The sequence below is a fragment of the Cyprinus carpio genome, chromosome B4, assembly GCF_018340385.1.
Source record: "Cyprinus carpio isolate SPL01 chromosome B4, ASM1834038v1, whole genome shotgun sequence".
Lineage (NCBI taxonomy): Eukaryota > Metazoa > Chordata > Actinopteri > Cypriniformes > Cyprinidae > Cyprinus > Cyprinus carpio.
In genome coordinates, this window is record NC_056600.1 from 32363736 (window position 1) to 32382517 (window position 18782).

Consider the following 18782-nt stretch of genomic DNA (forward strand, 5'->3'; position numbering starts at 1 on the left):
TAATGTGTGGTTACTTTAGTTTATCGATTTTATTTTTTATTTATTTGTAGTAAATCCATGTTTAATTTTCATAAAAATACACATGTAATTAAAACATTATCTAACAGAGCAGAAATGAGCGTGAGTTATGTTACCTGACATTGCTGATATTACAACAACCAGTCTTAACAGTTTACGTGATCTGGCTCTTGATTTTATTATTGTTTTTTAATTTCTTTGCTGGGAGGCAAATATATCAAACATGCACGCGGTAAGAGCATTTACGGTAATTGACGTTGGCCAAAACACACAAGGAAATGCCTTGTGAAAAAAAATATCTCTGGCAATCACAGACATTCGCATTTGGATGGGATTCGCTTTCTCAGAGGATCACAGAGTTTGCTGAAAAACAGTAGGCAATTTGCTCTGGAATTATTACAGAGGTTGTGTTAGAAAAACAAGTATGTTGCAGATTTGGACAGGATTAAAATCACCAAGTACATCTGTGAAACAAATTTCTCTTACGACTCCCTGTAAAACTAGTCCCGTCCAAATAGGGCTTTAGCCTATGTTTTACTCAACCTCAGAGCATCCTAGGTGTATATGACTTTCTTCTTTCAGACGAATCCAATCAGTGTTATATTAAAAAGTATCCTGGCTCTTCCAAGCGTTAGAATGGCAATAGGTGGGTGTTTTTTTTTTCAACAGTCCAAGCTAGTTAGTTTAAACTTCATTGTCCACCACTGCCTTTCACTTAACATTATAACTACCACAGGTACACTACAGCCTATTATATAATTACAGCACAACCATTGTGAATTTTATGACAGCACTACCAATCTCAAATTCTCACCGCCATTCATAAAATGACCGGGTTGAGTAACATTTTTCAGCGCCGATTCTGCTCACATGTGTTTATGCGGGTTCAAGGTTCAAAAAACATTATTTTCCACATAATGTATATTATTGTTTCTCCTCTTTGCCCCGCCTTTCTGAAACGTGTTGATTTTTACAAAGCTCATCGTTCTGAAAAGCAAGGTGTACGCTGATTGGTCAGCTACCCAGTGCGATGTGATTGGCTGAATGCCTCAAGTGTGTGACAGAAATGTTACCCCCTTATTATTTACAATACAAATCGTTGCAAAGCAACTTTACAGAAAATTAAGTATCTACAATATTTAGTAGTATCTTATCAGTGGTGACTGTCAGTTTATGTACATATGGCAGAAATGTATGGAAAAATAAATTAAAGATGTAAGCAAACAGACGATGAACACTATTAACAGCAATTATTATATGATGCAATCAACTTGTAGCAAAATTTGGTAGTTCTGTATGTTGTTTCAAGGTTGGCATCATCTGAGGTCCTCTGAGGGGTTGGCATCATCTCTTCTGAGGTGTTCTGGATTCAGACTGAAGCTTGTGTAAATCCTAGATACCATGGGCTGCCAATCCCGTAGCAAAAACAGAGAAACAAATAGAGACATAATTAGCATAGCTGCTGTTCCAACCAAGTAACATTAATTTGTTTAACTCAAGCTAAAGAGTAATAATGTGCATTTGATCAAATATAACTCCAGTCCAAGATTATGAGATGCATTATTTGAATGCCTGGCCAAAGAGATGAATCTTTAATCTAGAACCCCGAACATTATCAGGAAGGCTATTCCAGAGTTTGGGAGCCAAATGCGAAAAAGCTCTACCTCCTTTAGTGGACTTTGCTATCCTAGATACTACCAAAAGTCCAGAGTTTTGTGACCTTAGGGCGTGATGGATTGTAGCATGGTAGAAGACTCGTTAGGTACGCAGGAGCTCGAATGGTCATAAATGCATGAACTAGCTTTTCTGCATAAGAAACAGGTAACGTTTCATAGCATTCTTCCATCTTATAAACATTGCCAAGCTGTTTTTGTAACATGGGAAATATGATTTTCAAAAGACAAGTTGCTGTAACACTGAGATGTTTAACTGTAGAGGAAGTAACAGTACATCCGTCTAGTTGCAAATTGATACAAGAGATTCTGTATACTGTTCCTTTGGTCTAATAAGTAATATCTCAGTCTTATCTGAATTTAATTGGAGAAAATGTTTGGTCATTCAATCTTTTACATTTTTAACACACTCTGTTAGTTTAGATAATTTAGAAGTTTCACCTGGTCTCATTGAGATATATTAGATTAAATTCAACTTTATTGTCATTGCACATGTAAGGTACAAGGCAACGAAATGCAGTTAGCATCTAACCAGAAGTGCAATAAGCAGTGAGTACAGGATATACAGTTTCTACAATATGTTACAAATGTACAATAAATATACAGATAAGGCAGTACTATGGACATAATTTACAGATTTTTCAATACTATCAGCATGATATGCAGATAGGTGTACTATGAACATACTGAAGTGCCACCCAGAGGGCAGGAGGTCAAACAGTCTATGGTCAGGGTGAGAGGAGTCTTTGAGAATGCTGCAAGCTCGACGTAGACAGCGTTTACTCTGGATGTCCTCAATAGAAGGAAGTGTTGTCCCTGTGATGCGTTGGGAGGTTTTCACCACCCTCTGCAGTGCGTTGCGGTCAGCAACTGAGCAGTTCCCACACCAGACTGTGATGCAACTGGTCAGGATATTCTCGATCGCACACCAGTAAAAGTTCACCAGGATGGCTGAAGACAGCTAATTCTTCTTCAGTGTCCTAAGGAAGAAGAGGCGCTGGTGAGCCTTCTTGACCAGGCTGGAGGTGTTTGTGGTCCAGGATAGGTCCTTCAAGATGGTGGTTCCCAGGAACTTGAAGCTGGAGACACGTTCAACAACCATCCCGTTAATGTGGATGGGGTCATGCATGCTTCCTTTCTTACATTTACATTTAATCATTTAGCAGATGCTTTTATCCAAAGCGACTTACAAATGAGAACAATAGAAGCAATCAGACCAACGAGAGAACAACAGTATACAAGTGCCATGACAAGTCTCAGTTAGTCTAGCACAGAACTGGTAGCAAGGTTTTTTTTTTTCAAGAATAGGATAGACAAGAAATGAAAAGGTAAGTACTAGTATTAGTTGGTCAAGTGCTGGCGAAAAAGATGAGTTTTTAGATGTTTTTTGAAAATGAGAAAAGACTCGGATGTTCGAATTGAGATTGGGAGGTCATTCCACCAGCCGGGCACAGTCCAGGAAAAGGTCCGTGAGAGTGATTTTGAACCTCTTTGGGATGGCACCACAAGGCGCCGTTCACTTGCAAAACGCAAGCTTCTGGAGGGCACTTAAGTTTGAACTAGTGAGTTTAGGTATATCGGTGCCGTGCCAGTGGTTGTCTTGTAGGCAAGCATCAGTACCTTGAATTTGATGCGAGCGGCTACTGGTAGCCAGTGTAACCTGATGAGGAGAGGTGTAACATGAGCTTTTTTTGGCTCATTGAAGACAACCCTTGCTGCTGCATTCTGGATCAGTTGTAGAGGCTTGATAGTACATGCATGAAGGCCCGCCAGGAGAGCATTACAATAGTCCAGTCTGGAGAGAACAAGAGCTTGGACAAGAAGTTGGGTGGCTTGCTCTGACAGGAAGGGTCTAATCTTCCTAATGTTGTATAGGGCAAATCTGCAGGACCGGGTCGTTGTAGCAATATGGTCTGTGAAGCTTAACTGATGATCTATCACAACTCCTAGGTTTCTGGCTGTCCTGGAAGGAGTTATGGTTGACGAACCCAGCTCTATAGAGTAGTTGTGATGTAACGATGGGTTAGATGGAACCCCCAGCAGTTCTGTCTTAGTATGGTTGAGCTGAAGGTGTTGGTCATTCATCCAGCTTGAAATGTCACTCAGACAGGCTGCAATGCGAGCAGCTACCGTCGGATCAACTGGTTGGAACGAGAAGTAGAGTTGAGTGTCATCAGCATAGCAGTGATAGGAAAAGCCATGCTTCTGAACGATGGATCCTAATGACGTCATGCAAATGGAGAAAAGAAGTGGTCCAAGCACTGAGCCTTGAGGAACCCCAGTAGCAAGAAGTTGTAACTTAGAAACTTCACCCCTTCAAGACACCCTGAAGGATCTATCTGAGAGGTAGGACTTAAACCACAGGAGTGCAGTTCCAGAGATGCCCATCTTTCTGAGGGTAGACAGTAGAATTTGGTGATTAACTGTGTCAAAAGCAGCAGACAGATCCAGCAAGATGAGTACTGAGGATATGGAAGCTGCTCTTGCCAGTCGCAGGGCTTCAGTAACCGAGAGCAGGGCAGTCTCAGTTGAGTGGCCGCTTTTGAAGCCAGACTGGTTGCTGTCCAGGAGGTTGTTCTGTAAAAGAAACATAGAGAGTTGGTTGAACACAACTCGCTCAAGTGTCTTTGCAATGAATGGAAGAAGGGATCTGTAGTTTTCTAGAAGTGCTGGATTTAGAGATGGTTTCTTAAGCAGTGGGCTTACCTGAGCCTGCTTAAACGCTGACGGAACTGTACCAGAGTGAAGAGAGGTGTTGATAATGTGAGTAAGTGAAGGTATTACTGAAGAAGAAATCGCTTGAAGGAGGTGAGTGGGAATAGAATCAAGTGGACAAGTAGTAGGATGACTGGACAGGATAAGTTTGGAAACGTCCATCTCTGAGAGTGGAGAGGAGGAGGAGAGAGAGTGTGTATTAGTTGTTATGAAGTTATCATCCTTGTGTGGTGTGGAGAATTGGTCACTGATGGTTCTTGTCTCATTTGTGAAGAAAACTGCAAAGTCGTCGGCTGTAAGAGTCGATGAAGGAGGAGGTGGAGGCAGACTAAGAAGAGAAGAGAAAGTTTTGAAAAGTGTGCAAGAGTCAGAACAGTTGTTAATTTTGTTTTGGTAGTATGATGTTTTAGCAGTAAAGACATTTGCAGAGAAGGAAGAGAGGAAAGACTGATACACACGGAGGTCGGTAAAGTTTCTTGATTTATACCATTTCCTCTCTGCAGCTCTGAATTTAGAGCAGTGTTCACGGAGAACATCCGACAGCCAGGGGGCAGATGGGGTGGTGCGTGCTGGTCTGGATGACAGTGGGCAAAAGTTGTCCAAGCAAGATGTCAGAGTGGAGCAAAGAGTGTCAGTAGCACTGTTCGTGTCCAGAGCTGAAAACAGAGCGAGTGAAGGAAGTGAGGATGAAACCAAAGAGGATAGGCGAGATGGAGAGAGTGAGCATAGGTTCCGTCGAAAGGTGACCTGTGGTGGAGCGTGTGCCGCTTCAGGAGTAAGTGCGAGGTTAGCAGTTATGAGAAAGTGGTCTGAGGTGTGCATTGGAGCAACTAAAGTGTTGTCCATGGAGCAACAGCGCATGTAGATGAGGTCCAGTTGCCTGATTTGTGAGTCGCTGTAGTAGACGTTCGCTTGAGATCAAATGAGGCGAGCAGAGTGTTGAAGTCAGCAGCCTGGGATTTATCTAGGTGGATGCTGAAGTCATCAAGCAGTACCAGAGGAGTACCATCCTCAGGAAAATTTGATAGTAACACATCCAACTCCTCCAAGAATTTTCCCAGTTGACCTGGGTGACGATAAACGACCACAAAGTGGATGCTAACAGGGTGGGTTATAGTAATTCCATGTGATTCAAATGAACAGTTACCTGTAAGAGATGGTTGAAGATCAAATTTCCATTCTTTTGAGATAAGGAAACCAGTACCTCCACCCCTCCCGGTCATAAGAGGGGTGTGGGAACAAGTGAAATTAGTGGCGAGGGCTGCGGGAGTGGCAGTGTCTTCAGGTTTGATCCAAGTCTCAGTTAGGGCCATGAGGTTGAGAACCGAGTGAGTAGCAATAGAAGAAATGAAATATGCTTTGTTAACAGCAGACTGGCAGTTCCAGAGACCAACTGGAAAAGAGAGTAAAGTAGTAGAGGTCAGAGGGACAGGCCGTAGATTTTTGGGATAGGCCTGCCTCCGACGTACAGTACATGCTCTCCGAGTGTTTGTAGTAATAGTAGAAATCTGAAAGCACATAGTGAGTACAAGTGAACTAAATAAGTAGTTGAGAACAAGCTATACAAAAAGAAAAGAAAGGAGAGAAAAGCAATACTCAAGTGCCTTGTCGGTGTCCTTGCTCGGTGGAGTCGGGCAGGTCGATGATCTTCTTCCTGAAGTCCACAATAAGCTCCTTTGTCTTACTGGTGTTAAGGAGCAGGTTGTTGTCAGCACACTATGCGGCCAGGTGCTGTACCTCCTCCCTGTAAGCAGTCTCATCGTTGTCTCTGATGAGGCCAATCACCATGGTGTCATCTGCCAACTTAATGATGGAGTTGGATCCATGCACAGGCTTGCAGTCGTGGGTGTAGAGGGAATAGAGGAATGGGCTCAGCACACAGCCCTGAGGTACGCCGGTGTTGAGTGTGATGGTGGTGGAACAGGTGTGGCCTGACCTAACATGCTGAGGTCTGTTGGTCAGAAAGTCCATAATCCAGTTGCAGAGAGTGTTAATGTCCAGGTCTCCAAGTTTAGTGGTCAGCTTGGAGAGAATGACAGTGTTAAATGCTGAGCTGAAGTCAACAAACAACATTCGTACATATGTGTTATTGTGAGTACCGAGTGCAGCACTGTGCCTACTGCATCCTCTGTGCTCCTATTGCTACAGTAGGCAAATTGGTGAGGGTCCAGTGTGGGTGGGAGGCAGTCCTTGAGGTGTGCTAGGACCAGTCACTCAAAGCACTCCATAACAATAGGTGTGAGTGCTATGGGGCGGTAGTCATTCAGGTACATCGGGGAGGAGTGTTTCGGCACTGGCACAATGAATGTGGACTTAAAGCATGTTGGCACAGTTGCTAGGGTGAGGGACAGGTTGAAAACTTCTGTGAAGACCCCTGCAAGCTGCTCTGCACATTCCCTAAGCACAGCTCCAGGAATGCCGTCCAGGCCAGCAGCCTAACGTGCGTTGATCCGGCTCAATGCAGTGTAGACATCTGTGGAGGTGAGTTTGAGGGGTTAGATGTCTGCTGAGAGTGTGATGTTGGTGGCCGTCTCCTTGCAGTCACTGTTGAAGTGAGCATAAAAGTAATTTAGCTCATTAAAGAAGGAGACATCTGGGACCGTTGGAGTGGAGTTGCTTGGCATGTAGTCACTGATGATCTGGATGCCCTGCCACATGGGTCGGAGGTCAGAGTTGGAAAAGTGTTCCTCTATCTTTATCTTGTAGCAGTACTTGGCCTTTTTGATACCCCTCCTCAGGTTAGCCCTGGATTTGCTGTAGGCCTGAACGTCATCTGATATGAAGGCAGTGTTGCAGGCTTTCAGCAGGAGTCGCACCTCCTTGTACATCCATGGCTTCTGATTAGGGTACGTTGTGACCTGTTTTTCTGTTGTAAAACTGTCAATGGTGGTGTTGATGTAATCCAGTACAGAGGAGGTATAGATATCAATGTCAGAGAGCCGCAGGCAGCCTGAGAAGCAAACATACTCCAGTCTGTGTATTGAAATCTGTCCTGTCTGCTCCAGTTGGCCACACTTTGATGGTCCTCACTGTTGGCTTCACACGTTTGATGAGGGGTAAATACTTAGGGATGAGAAAAAAAGAAAGGTGATCAGACTGTCCCAGGTGGGGGAGGGGGGTATCATATAGTTGAGTATCATCGACATGACAGTGGAAACTAATCAAGTATTTTCTAATAATATTACCATGGGGCAACATGTATGTTGAAAATAGCCTAGGACAGATCCTTGTGGCACTCCATATTTTACTGGTGATAATTGAGATGACTCCCCATATAAATAAACAAAGTGGTAGCGATCGGACAGGTAGAATCTAAACCATCTTAAAGCCTGCCCTTGTATTTAAATTGCAAGTATGTAAATTTAGTGGAAAAATCGTTCATCTTCATAACATAAGGATCATGTCCAACATACGTTATGATTTTCTGTTTATACCTTTCTCTTGTGATAGTGTCTAACCCTGAATAGTATGAACTTTCCTTCATCTCATCCATTCAGCTTTTTCCTGCCCTCCATCTGAATTTTGTGCGTCATCAGAATCACATGATTGCAAACAAGCTATTGAAAACCACTACTCTAATGAAGGTAGAGCAAAGTTACCTGTATCTCATAGGGATGGGTCACGATTTTCGGATATTTGATTAGTTGGTTTAATTATAGAATATCGAATAGGTTTTGCGATTATTGTCTTAAAAAATTTCCCCATGTTTTCTGTGCTGATGCGGTGGTTATGCGTTCATGTAAGCAGAGGGGGGCACTGCTAATAATGCACCTAAAAGCTGTCAAAGACAACAGAAGAACACATTGTCTCACACGCACACTGTAGACACTGTAGGCATAAAAAAAGACTTGCATAGCAAATATTGTTACAGTAACTTAAAATAAATGTTCTGTGCGGACCACAAACACCTCTGACTGGGTTAGAGGTGTGGCTAAATCAATAATAATACATTAATAATGGCTCCCTGATGGCTGCAGTATATATACAGTATAATTATCCAATGATATATTGGTGACAGAAGATATTGAAGTATATTTTTCCTCCCATTCCCTTTAGGGGTTCCATTTTTGAAATGGAAATGTCCTAGCCTTATGAACAGTTGATTTATGCTGATTGATGTACTGTTAAGGCTGGGAAACACCAAGTCAACTTCAAAGAACTAGCGGCGATGAAAGCTGACGGTGTTGTCACCTTGCATTGGACCAAAAAGCTGCGCTCAAGCACACCACACAGACTATAGCCGATGGCAAACTAACATGTGCGTTCTGCACATGCGTGAGTGGAATTAACTGTCCATATCGGAAGAATCTATGAAAATTTAAGTAATTTTAACAAAATAAGAGATCATACAAAAAGCATGTTATTTTTTATTTAGTAGTGTCGGTTAAAGTTTAGAGAATTCGAAAGTGAATACTGTATAGTTTATCGTGTTTAAATTTCAAATAATTTAAAAAAGGTATCAGATTTTAACATTCACCTCTGAGACTGCTTGTGAGTTAATTAACCAAACAGAGCATTTATTTATAAAACTGAATTAAAAAAACCTACAAAAATACAAAACACTACACCTCTTTGATGACATCTAACATTATATCAGTAAAAACTATGAATAAAAGTAGATTTATAGCGCTTACCTTTTCCTCCGTGTCTGTCCGCTGGAAGCTGACCGTTATGGAACTTAACTCCGAAAGTGACGCACGCTGCTATGTTTAAATGTTAATTTGTCCCGTATTCTCTTTCAATAAATGTCTTCCATTAACAAACATTATCACCATTTGCTAAGCAAATTGTTTATTTGTTTTGTTCTTAATTTGTTGGCCAATATTTTATATATATAAAAATATAATAATTCATGCCATCTTTTAAAATGCTTGATGAATTTAGTATATTTCTCAAATAATAGGCTATCCAAATGGTATCTTAACAATAATAATACATGTAGTGCAATAATATTAAAAGTTATCTTGAGACCAACTGACCCCGTCCTCACAACGTCGCCATAAAGTAATGTTCACGCTGACCAAATGACAACGAACTGGCGACGTCCTCACAACGTTCTGTGTTTGCGGGGTTTCAGTTTTGATTGTACAGTTAAAAGCGAAGTGCCTTAAAAATCTCTAAACTTCTGTCAACATACATGGATTGACCCCTGCTGAAATATAGACATTCCACCGAATGGGTAAACATTTCTGTCCCCAGGATATTAAAAGTATAAAAATTAACTCTAAAATACATTTTATTATTAAGCAAAATGTCTCCACATTTAGTTAACTGCAAAATTTAGAATGTATAATTAAAATCATTAATAAAAACACTAAAGAAATAGTAGTTGTTGCATGTCCCCACTCCCTGCCTCTATAATTTACCATGAAATATTATGATTAAAATCCTTGAGAAATGTAATTGTTTTTGCATTTATGTGTGACTTTATATCAAATCAATGATTTCTTTTTTTTTTTCAAAAGAAAAAAAGCCATAACATTTTTGATAAAATATACATTTTAGTCGTGTCCCCGGGTTTACACTCAGTCCAGTTACCCTAACACATTTCCCCCTCTGATGAACTTGGAACATTCCAAAAGATAATAGGCTTGTTTGAGATGCGCCTCGCCTCGCCTGAAATGTAAGCGAGAGTAGGCGGCTGCATTGAGGGGAGGAGTTAAAAAAGTGCAGGCAAGCCGGACACTTCCTGAATCTCGCTGTGTTGTGGACTGCAAACATCAGCAATAGAAGAGATCGCGTTCGCGTTCTTTATCGCAGACGAAGTGGATGCAATTGAAATACCACTGCTTTTGCACGAAGATGGTTATGATGAGGAGAATCACCGAAGGTTAAGTGCTCATTACTTAAAATGGCTTTTTCAGTAAATAGTAGGGATATAAATCTATCTGGTCTAACTATTTTTTTTCTCTTCCTAATGCAGGATTTTATAAATACAATTGGTCCTTTTTACATGAATAAACAGCAGACTAAGGTGCCGCTGACAAACAGTATACTTGCCTCTCTATGGACTCTTTCCAACCAAGAGTCCTATAGAGGAGTGGCAGACAGATTTAACATAAACAAATCTACAGTTTCAACATACCTGCATGATTTCTGTTCTCTTGTAATAACACTTTTGTTACATTACATCTCCTGGCCCAGAGGACAAGCCCTACACATATCACAGTTAGAATTCGAAACAGCTGGGTTTCCTAAAACTGTCTGTGCAGTTGATGGATGCCACATTCCTAGTAAAACCGCACTGTGAGAATCCTGTGGCCTATATCAATAGGAAACAGTTTTATTCTGTTATTCTTACAGGATTCTGTGACAGTCAGCGGCGGGTCACCCTGGTAGTTGGCATGACTCAAGGGCATTTCGGTTGTCAGAGGTAGGCCGACTTCTTGAGGAAGATCCACATTCCCTGGTTCCTGAGGGCATGCATATAATTGGAGATTCTGCATACCCTCTCTCGCTTCAGCTTATGAAGCCATTCAGAGACAATGGCCACTTGACTGTCAGGCAGAGACACTTCAATAGGAAACTGAATTCTGCTCGTGTAGTTATTGAGCATGCATTTGGAATTTTAAAATCAAAATTCAGGAGACTCAGATGTCTGCACATGAAAAAAGTAAAGAACATTTCTTCTGCAGTCACAGCCTGTTGCATTCTTCATAACATCTGCCTTAAATCCAATGACCAAATTGACGAGGATCAGATGTTATGGAGGATGACCCATACCCACCAGAAGCCCACATTCACAATGATGCATCACATCATAGAGATGCAATCTGTGGCCGCCTGTGAACATCACATTTACTTGTTCTACCTTCAACAATTCCCTCCATAAGAACTTATTAAAACTTATCTTAAGAAGCTTTTTGATTTGACTGTTTTGTGAGCTGGTGGATGGGATTGTACACGATTATTTTAAGCACTTACTATCAAATGATTGACATATATTCTGCTAGTCAACCACTGTCCCCTGTCTAGGGAGGAATGTTTTGTGTTATCTCTATAATAATGATGTGATAAGCAATAAAATGATGATACACATGGGAATGGATTATATAGTTAAACTTTATTTTTTAATAGATCGATTATCATTTCCTGGGATTTACTGATTTTTTTTAGTTGTTCAATGATTTCTCCAAGGCAGGTAAGAGATTTTTTTTCAAACATCCTTCTCCGCCTCTCTTTAAGCCTTCTTCAGCACTCCAAGTCAGGCCGCACTAGTGACTCTAGAGCAGTTGTTCTCCTCTCTGAATGCGCTTCATAAACTTCACAGAATGTGGATGTTGTTTGTCTCCTTCTGTGCATTTCTTTGGAGGGCATAGCAGTGGAGGGACCTGGCTGTTCTTCTGGGAGAGGCTGTTCTTGGGAGCCTGTGGCCTGTGCAATTGAGGACTTGGTCTGGGATGAGGTAGTGTTGAACAGAGGAGTCGAGCAGATTGTACCTGATGGTGCACTCCCAACTCCAGATTTCCCAAATAAGTCTTCCATTTCCTTTGAGAAAACATGTAAAACAATGTAAATAGAGATGCTTTAGAAATTATTTTTTATGTAAACCCAGTGATTTGCAGTAATTTCAATACAAAAAGCACACCAACCTTGTAATACTCCCATGTAACTTTTCCCTCTCCTGTTGACCGACACCGGTCTTTAGCCCTTTTGTAAGTAGTGATCATGTTCAATTTTTCATTGCTGATGTTGTAACCTTTTTCTTTGAAGGTTTCCTCCAGCTTTTTGTAAAATGCTATTTTATTTGTGTAGTACAAATACAGATACATTTTTGTGAGATCAAGCAGCAGCAGCGTGGTCCTGTGTGTGAATTCTATGAAAACAGCAGTTTAAAATTGTGAGAGATAAACTTTATACATATTGGATATTAGTTAACTTTATACATATTAGAAACAGTGCATACCTTGTTGGGTTTCTTGACATTCTGACTGCATGGAAGGGGATTGAAGATTGTGTGTTTGTGTGAGATTTATTTTCCTTGTTTCAACAGGGCACTCGACAAGGGATACTGGATGATCAATCACTGGAGGGGGACACTGAGAAAGAGATGCTGGACGTGGAGGGGGAAGTTGAGACAGAGTAGTAACAGGAAGGGGACACTGAGACAGAGATGCTGGACAGTGGGTAGTATCTGCTAAAGAGAACACAATAATAAAAAATCCCCATGATCATTTTAAATGTTATTATGGTTAAAAGAAAAATGCCTTACCTTGTTTCTGTGCTGCAGATCTCACTTGTTGCATTATATATGCTGCATATTTTTTGTCTATAAAAAACGAATTTCAATCAATAAAAATAAAATTCATTATTTTTACATCATCAAGCAACCAATCTTTTTTTTTTTTTTTTTAACTTACCATTCTTTATTCTCTCAGCAATTTCTTTGCTTACTGTTAATGTGATTGCTCCCTGGGAGTCTGATAGTGTTAGTAACATATTCTCCATCTTGCTACAATTGTTAACTTTGTGGATGCCTTTTATAATCAAAGCCATAATGAGAAATGATGAGCAAACAGATGCTGCATTAAATTTACATTGTTATCCCTAATTATGGGTTAAACATTTAAGAGTGGGACATGGTACAGCTGATTAACTTGATGTCCATCCTACTTAAGGGATAGTTTACCCAAAGAAAAAAAAAATCTTTGGGTGAACTATCCCTTTTTTACATGAAAAATATTCCATATAAATATATTACACAATTGTGTGTCACCTTAATGTAAGTTTGGATTTCATGTTTAATGACCAATAAAAGTGTGTACAGCTAATTAATATTCAAAAATTATATAAAACAAAAACACATTCTAAATTAAGAAATTAGCATGCATGTGTGGGTTTTGTTTACTGCACATGAGGCCTTATTGTAAAACCGTCACATTAGATATGCATGTTTGATTGACTAATTTATTTAATGGATTAATGTTGTACAAAAATGTCAATGTACAAAATTAACACAAGCATGCAATACAATAAAGAGAAAATTACAACAAACAGAACTTTAAACCAAGAAAATAAAAGGGTATATAAAGCACATGTCCTAATTACTAATAAAGTACTATAGAAAAAAAATTATAGTATTATGCTATAGGTAATGGACTTCTTGGAATTAAGGAAAAAAAAATATCAGCTGACATTCGCTGCCAATGAGCATTAAGCTGTGTCGTCAGCAAGTCATTTCCCATCATGCTTTTGATCAGCGCAGTCAGTGGAGAGCAACTGCGCGCGACTGCAGAATCCGACAGGTGTGCCTTGCGCTCGCGAGAGTTTTTTGACATATGTCAGCATAACATCAGATTCAGGCGGACCGCAGTCGGACACATTTCTAACCGGCATGCATCTCGCGGTGATCACCAGTGATCGGTTCTTCCTATTTTTTCAACAGGAAGTTGCATTATCCAGATCTTCTGAAGGCAGTGGGGAGACCAAAGGTAAGTCCTCTCATCAACATATCAACATAACGACACAACGTTAAACGACATTCAGCCAAGTATGGTGACCCATACTCAGAATTCGTGCTCTGCATTTAACCCATCCGAAGTGCACACACACAGAGCAGTGAACACACACACACACACTGTGAACACACACCCGGAGCAGTGGGCAGCCATTTTATGCTGCGGCGCCCGGGGAGCAGTTGGGGGTTCAATGCCTTGCTCAAGGGCACCTAAGTCATGGTATTGAAGGTGGAGAGAGCGCTGTATATTCACTCCCCCCACCCACAATTCCTGCCGGCCCGGGACTCGAACTCACAACCCTTCGATTGGGAGTCCGACTCTCTAACCATTAGGCCACGACTTCCCCATTTGATGATATTTAAACCGTGCCTGAGAGGGTCAATCTCAACATACTGCCCTGTTACCTAAATTATTTTTAGATGTTATTTGTTTTTTAAAAATACACATTATTGATAAATCACTAGAATTTGCTCAGTACCCTCATGCTATTAGCATGTGTGCCATGTGGCTATTTGGCATGTATTTGCTAATTCTATGCTAAAAACTCAGTCCTGTTACCTTCAGTCCTGTTACTCATATAAGCCAAAACAGGACTGAGTAATAGTAACAGGAATGAGTTGCATTCTCTGGTCCATTGATATAATAGTGTGAATATTAGTTTATGTAATGTTATTTATTTGTTCTTTTTATGTTTTACAGTTACCATTACTTATATTGTAAATTTATCATATGTACCATGTATTTTCCATACTTGCAGAGTGCTAATCCACCACTAAGTGCTGCAGAGAAGCAGCGAAAGATACAGGAAGGACCTACTGCAGAAGTCTTATTAGAAAGGGTCAGTATGTTTTTATGAATTGACTGTAATTCTAGCTTAAACACTGTTAGATGTACTTTCTGTAATTGAACATTTTTTGTTTGACCTCAGGATCCAGAAGCACCCTCCATGGCATGCTGACGGAAAGGACATAGTTCCACCACATTCTCAATCTCTGTTTTCCTTGTTTCTCTCCTCTTTCCATCTTGAATGTGATGAACTACATGGACATAACACATTCCTTCAGACATCTTTCTCTCACACACAGGCTATGTACACACATGCACACACACACAAACGCACACAGAGTGTCCATACCTTCAACCATGTTACCATTCCTTCAACCCACTTATCAAACCTTTTATTAAATTGTTTTGTTCTAAAAAATTAAGTTAAACGACTGTTTTTTTTTTTCATCTGTGTTATGTTAATCATTTATCCAATAGTTTACTTAATAACATGACTTTAAAAATGATAATCCTTTAGTTTGGGTCTCCTGTAAAATAAAAAATGGCTTTGCTTTTTTTTTTAAATTACACTTTGTGTGCTTGTTTAGTGAATTTTTTTGTGACAAATATAACTTATTCAAACATTTTACCAACCATTTCTTTAAGATAAACACTTTATGTGAGTGAAAGACAAATGAATTAGTTGACATTTTTTAACAGACTCTTGATTTTTGGTAACAGGACTGAGAAAAATGCACCCATCCCCTACTTTAAAACTTTGTTTAAAAAAAAAAAAAAAAAATTTAAAAAGGTTCCTGATATTGACCAATGAAGAGTGAAATATGTGTGTTGTTAGATTTAAAAAGCAAATGTTACCCATTCGGTGGAATGTCCCCTATAATGACATTACGAAAAAATCTAAACCATCAAATCAAATCTCCATGTTATAATTTGCTTTAAGTATTGTTTTAAAGTTTACTTTTTTTAGTATTATATTGGTTATTATATGCTGTTTGGTTATATTGTTAATGCGTTTAACAATGGAAAGCTGACGATGCCTGTTTGTTATTGGAAGGTTTTATAAAGCGAAGAAAAAGGCTTTAATTTTGGTCTGGCTATGTGACGTCATAAGGCTGGGCCGTGCTCGTGATTCGGCTGAAGAAAGGTGAGCGCTTTTATTCAATTGTTTAAAGTGTTTATATAACTCGATTACGTTCTGTAGAAAGCGCGCGCCAGGACTATTTTATCCTAGCTACGTTTCTGAGCCTTGATCGTGGTAACATTAGTTTCTTGCTTTCTATGTAGGGTCAGAGAGCTTTCTGAATTGATCAAAAACATCTTAACTTGTGTTCTGAAGATGAACGGGTTTGAAACAACATGAGAGTGAGTAATTAATGAGACAGTTTTCATTTTGGGGTGTCTTAATCCCAGATAGCAAGCACACTCGGGCCGAGTCCGGCTGAAATGTGGCAAGCAAAATAAAAAATAAAAAAAATTAATAATGTAATTTACTGGAGTATTAGATGTGCCTTTTATAGTAACAAATTATATCTTTTAACTGAAAGGATGGTGCTTACCTATATGATGATATAGACTATTCCAAAATCTTTGAGTTTTTTCACATTGGAAAAATAAATGGATCAGTGTTTCATCAACATTACCACAAAATGAGCAAGAACTATTAACCTCCATATATTTTGCCACAGTATCATTCACAGGATATATTTTATGTAATATCTTAAAATGAACTTCTTTGGTCTTATTTGGAATACAATATTTATGAGGTAACAGCCAGGCATGCTTCCAGTCTTTAGATTCAATAAAAGATGCCCAATAAAATTAGCCTTTCGGAACGTTATACATTTTATTTTGAAACATTTGTCTAATGTGCTTATTATAATTTTTTTAGTTAAATATATTTATTCCATCTAAGATCAAATCAGGTTCTTTTGTGTCACTTTACACAATGACATTTAACAAGTTGAGCTAGACCGGAAGGAACCGCTTTAAGCACTGCATTATATTCTTTAAATGGTGAAGGGAAATTATGAACAGACATAAACTCTCCATAAGATAAAAGAAATGACCTGATTTATCAAAAATTTTAAGAATTCCAATTATATTCCTGTTAAACCATGTAGGACGAAAAATAGATTAAATTCTAATCATTATATCGCAGTTATCGGAAAGGTTTTATGTGGTGAAAAATTTTGGGGGGCTAGCATAACTTCCAAGCAAGAAGAGCTTGTTGATGAAATTTGGACAGAGCTACTGGCAACCTACTGGGTAAGTAGTTACATTTTAATAAAAAGGGAAGGCCACCAATTTTTGTAAAAAATATGATTTGGGATTAAAAAAAAATATATACAGAACTGGGATTTGTTAAACATCTTTTAATCCAATTTATCCTAAAGGTGTTCACTGTATCACTAAAATCTAACACTTCAAGTCCACCTTTTTTCCGACCGCGTTTCTCAATACAAAGTATGCAAATTTCGGATTTGCATCCTCGGTAGTTCAGACTTTGCGAGTTCGACTCTGGAGTGTGAAAACGCCAATTTCAAATGCATCCAGATTAATGTAGACATAGCCACAGTCAGGATCCAGACCAGACAGAGGACCTGCTCCCAGGAACGACCATAATACATCCCTGAATGTCAGCGGAGAACGTCAACTAGATGACAGATCCCCTGTGCAGACCTCATTAGCTGTTTTTTTTACTGTGGGGCTAGTGCGAGCCAGTGCTGTAAACGGGCCGGATGGGGCTAATAGCCTTGGACCTGTAGCACCGAGGCCAAAATAGCATTGTGTTTCCACCGTCAGGCCAGAAGCTCCTATGCGCTTCACTAAAACCTGCCTTTTACACGCCTCTCAGAACAACATCATGCAACCCCATCACTTCACCAACACAGAGAAGTTATCAGAAAACTAATAAGAAGCAAGACACTGGAACTAGCACGATCACAAAACGAACATGATAAAAGTGACCGTTTGTTTGCATGCTTTGTTAATTATTTAAATCCAAAAGCATTGATGTTTTACTATAATAACTGATACATCATAATCAATTTATCAGGATTGAAAATTAGTCACAGCAATAAAGCGGTATGAACATAGCCTACTTATTCAGTCGAGACTTGTTTCTGTTTAGGCCATTTGTAGTAACAGTATATACATCACATTTAGAAAGAATGATTATTTCTGTTATTTTTATAAAAGCTCCCGAACAAAAACCATTATATTTTTATTACAACTCTTTTAAGACGAGACTTAGGCTATGACTGATAAAATATGTTACTAAATAATAGTGCTGTGTTCAAAATATCGATACAACAATGTATCGTCACAGATTTGACAATACGAATATCGATACAACAATGTATCGTCACAGAGATTTGACAATACGAATATCGATACAACAATGTATCGTCACAGAGATTTGACAATACGAATATCGATACAACAATGTATCGTCACAGAGATTTGACAATACGAATATCAATACAGCTGGCCCTGTATCGATATTGTGGCACGTGCACAGCAGTGGACAGTGCTTAATTTGAATACAAGAACACTGCTTAAAATTGAGTAGAAAAGTGCAAGGTTTCTAAAAAATAATGAATAAAGCTTAATATATAGGATACAACAAAGTTTAATCTGGCCGCAAAGGAACAAAACCAGGGTTGCCTTATATAAAGAGATGTTATCCTTGTAGGACCTCTGTGAACAGACACACGAATAAACTGTACAATCTGAACACCATAAACGATTTAGCTGAAGGGGAACAATGCTCAGTTGTATGTCAGCTTTAAAGAAAAGATAACGTGATTCCGCAACAGAGGACCTCTGTTCCAAATACCCCCGCTCATCAGAAAAACGAATCATGAGCTAATCATGTGACGTCGATATCCTGAGTTGGTTTCCTGTCAGCTGTGTTGCTTATCCACTCAAAAGGAGTTGATGAAATTAACTCTGATCACAAGATTCAACCCCGCAGGACTCATCAATAATTAATGGACCTCAACAAAGGGTCCATACAGCGTGTCCCATGGCTTGTGACTTGCTTGTGACTCTTCCTACAAACTGAACTTTTCAATAAATAATCTCAAAAGGACAACCATTGAGAAATCTGAAGGTTTAACTATATTAACAA

The 18782-nt window shown here is 39.4% G+C and overlaps 1 long non-coding RNA gene across 1 annotated transcript; it reads left to right on the forward strand.

The window, feature by feature from the left end:
• Positions 1-13775: 13775 nt before the first annotated feature.
• On the forward strand, positions 13776-14978 carry LOC122137217. The gene is made up of 3 exons (XR_006154703.1): positions 13776-13837; positions 14622-14702; positions 14793-14978. It is a non-coding gene; the product is annotated as an uncharacterized LOC122137217 (long non-coding RNA).
• The last annotated feature ends 3804 nt before the right edge of the window (positions 14979-18782 follow it).